Genomic DNA, 3,194 nt, shown 5'->3' on the forward strand with positions numbered 1-3,194 from the left:
TAATGAAGGTGCAACGCTTTAGCTTGGCTCCGTCTCTACATATTACTGGTTGTAGCAGCTCGGCTTGATCCGAGAACCAGACCGGAAGCGACAGGTTGGACCGTCGCTTTTATCATTTCAAAAGGAGAGTTTTTGCCCTTTGGAACTAAAAGAACGACCATTTGTATGGTGACGACAAAGCGATAGCACGACACAACAATACGATATCGCGACACGATATAGCGATATGGCGATAACATGATTAGACATTGCGATATGATAACGCGATACAGCGAAATGGCGATAGGGCAAAGTGGCGATATTGCGATATGGCGACATTGTGATATTGCTTACTCGCCATTTGTGAAATGAAGGAAAGCGGATACGTAGGATAATACCGAACATCTCTCATACAAATAGAGCGGGAAGTAAGTTTGATAAACGCACTCATAACCCAATATACTGAAATGGCAGGCACGAAGCCACCCTGTTTCTAACCGTAGCTCAATTGTTGTAATTCTATAACGAATTCTTCCATCGTAGCCCCAAGACGTGTTTTTGTTATTCATTGGCAAGACGACTTGTCAATTGAACGAATTAGAAACATTAAATCACCGGATCCTACAAAGTAGCATAATATTATGTTTATTCAGCAAGGTCACGTAGGCCTTCGGCCCATGTCACAGCAGTTGTACAGCAGCCATTCTTGTAGTTGAAATTTACATCAGCAGTTTTGTCCTTAATTGCATAGAATTATAAATATACATTGCCAAATTTCTTATGATATTACATTTATCACTTAAGTAGAGCCTGCCCTACCGATATCACCCGACATTCAAATAATGCGACGGCCGTCTATAACCATACCAGACAATGATGTGATCGATGGACCCAAAATCCGGCAACACGATAGTGCATTTAATGATTTTGTCGAGACTAATAAAGACGACATGTTAATTTTGAATAACGCCTGCTGTGTACAAGTGCAGAGATTCTGCTGCTTATAGGTAAAGCAAAACGTTTAAGAAATATGTTCGTTTTGGCTATTTCATGGTCAGTAGGGGTACGGTTACATCTGCAGCTATGAAACTTTATATTTGCATCTTTACGACTCCTTCAACATCTACTGTACTGTCGGTTCTATGTTTAACAAAGATCAAATTCATTTTGAGGTTGTTATGAAACATGGTTGTATCGTTTATTGCCAGTTAATATTGCAACTTCAATTGTACAATGCTGAGACTTTGTAATTGTTGGATCTTGAGAAGGACATGTTCTGGAAGGGGATTGTATGGTGGTCTTTCTAGCACAAGTTAGTGGAGCTGCTTCTGGATCTACAACAACATGCACCACCTCCTGTTGAAATAAGGTTCAGCTTACCAGTCGCACATTGCACATCATGCAGAGAAGCTGATTTGAAATTGTGTTTGAATTGCTTATGTGAAATAGTATTTATCTAGACGTTAACTGTTAACCATGATGGAAATGCACAAGTACATTAGCAACCATAGGCAATGATCATATGCATGTAAGCATATACGGTATCTGTTGCTAAACAAGACATGAAATCAGTTATATATGGAACCCAAGCAAACACAGTGACAACATTACTTCCCCGTCAGTAACCAAACAACCACCCAGCCACATCAACCTATGGAGGAACAGTGAGTCAATATTGAACTGGCAATACTCCAGACATATTGTGATCAGAGTAATGTTTATATTATACAAACCTGTCAACGAAGGACGGCAATATATCAGTAATGTGCCACAGACCGAGGACTAACCAGTTTATATTTATATATGTAACATTCTAGGCCTAAGTTAAGCTTCAAAAGGTTTTATGGTAGACATGTGGAAGGCATTTCCCAATTTGAGGCGTCAGGGACAAAAATAATGTCCTATGCAATTGCCTGTTTTTGACTTGTACCGTATATATGTTCCCGTGTTTTTTCCAGGTTAACTATGGACTTGCCTTTGCATGTGTTAGTAACGGGTGCCACCAGTGGCGCAGGATATGCTCACCTGTTCGCGAACAGCTGGTATCATCATGATTTAATAGTGATTCATAAACAAATGTTCATGATATAGTCGAAATCGTAAAATCGATTCTGTTTTGGGCAGAGATTTCCTATGAATAAGGAAAGGGTTCTAAACATGTTTGTTGTTATAATTGTCGGTCCTGTACTAAAATTACGTTTCATGTTTCAGCATACAACCAACACAACCACTTCCTGATGTGAAACCAAGAAAATGAAGATCATTTACAGGACATTTATAGTCTTATTGATCGTTAGTGGCATTTGTCCATTCTTACCTATCATATTCAAATTCAGAGAGAAACTATGTATTGAGAATAATATATGTAAAGTCAGTAGCAAGGATCTTTTCTACGTTTCAAAACAAAGATCTGATTTTAACCAGTTACTAGAAAGAGAAATCGACTTCGGGAGAAACATAGTACATGCACATGACGTGGTGCCAAGGACGGTTCATTTCATTCAGTTCTCCGTCAATGGAAGGAACAAGTTTGAGTTTCATCACATGCTTTCAGTTATGTCTGCCAATAAATTTATCAAACCAGACAGGATCTTTTTCTGGATGGACAAAGAACCTGAAAGTCAGTACTGGAAGGAAATTCGAGCCCAAATCCCAAGTATGCATCTTATCTACCGACCCAAACCGACGACCATTCGAGGCAGAAAAGTAGAAATCATTGAGCAAATGAGTACAGTCATGAGGTTAGAGATCCTATTGGAGTATGGCGGAATATATCTTGATCTGGATGTGATAGTTGTCAAGTCCTTCGACTCTCTCCTTAAGTATGACATTACGATGGGAAATGAGGGAAAACATCTTCTTTGTAATGGAGTATTGGTAGCAAAGCCATGGACAGAGTTTATGATCTTATGGCACAAAGAATTTGCAACATATGAAGACAACGTATGGGGATACCATGCTGTGCGAGTCCCGGGCAAACTGGCAGACAAATATCCTAACCTCATTCATACAGAGCCGAGATCACTACACCGCCCTAGTTGGACAGAACGTGACTTCCTTTACAAGGAAGGACAGCTCTATGACTGGAGAAGCAACAACTATGCTTGTCATCTTTGGATAAGATTCCACAGGAAGAAGCACAACGCCACAGACATCAAGACCTGGAACACGACTGTTGGGGAACTATTTCGCTATGTTTACTATGACGACTGGAG

The sequence above is a fragment of the Haliotis rufescens genome, unplaced genomic scaffold (assembly GCF_023055435.1).
Source record: "Haliotis rufescens isolate VD_foot unplaced genomic scaffold, xgHalRufe1.0.p SCAF_99, whole genome shotgun sequence".
NCBI classification, from domain to species: domain Eukaryota; kingdom Metazoa; phylum Mollusca; class Gastropoda; order Lepetellida; family Haliotidae; genus Haliotis; species Haliotis rufescens.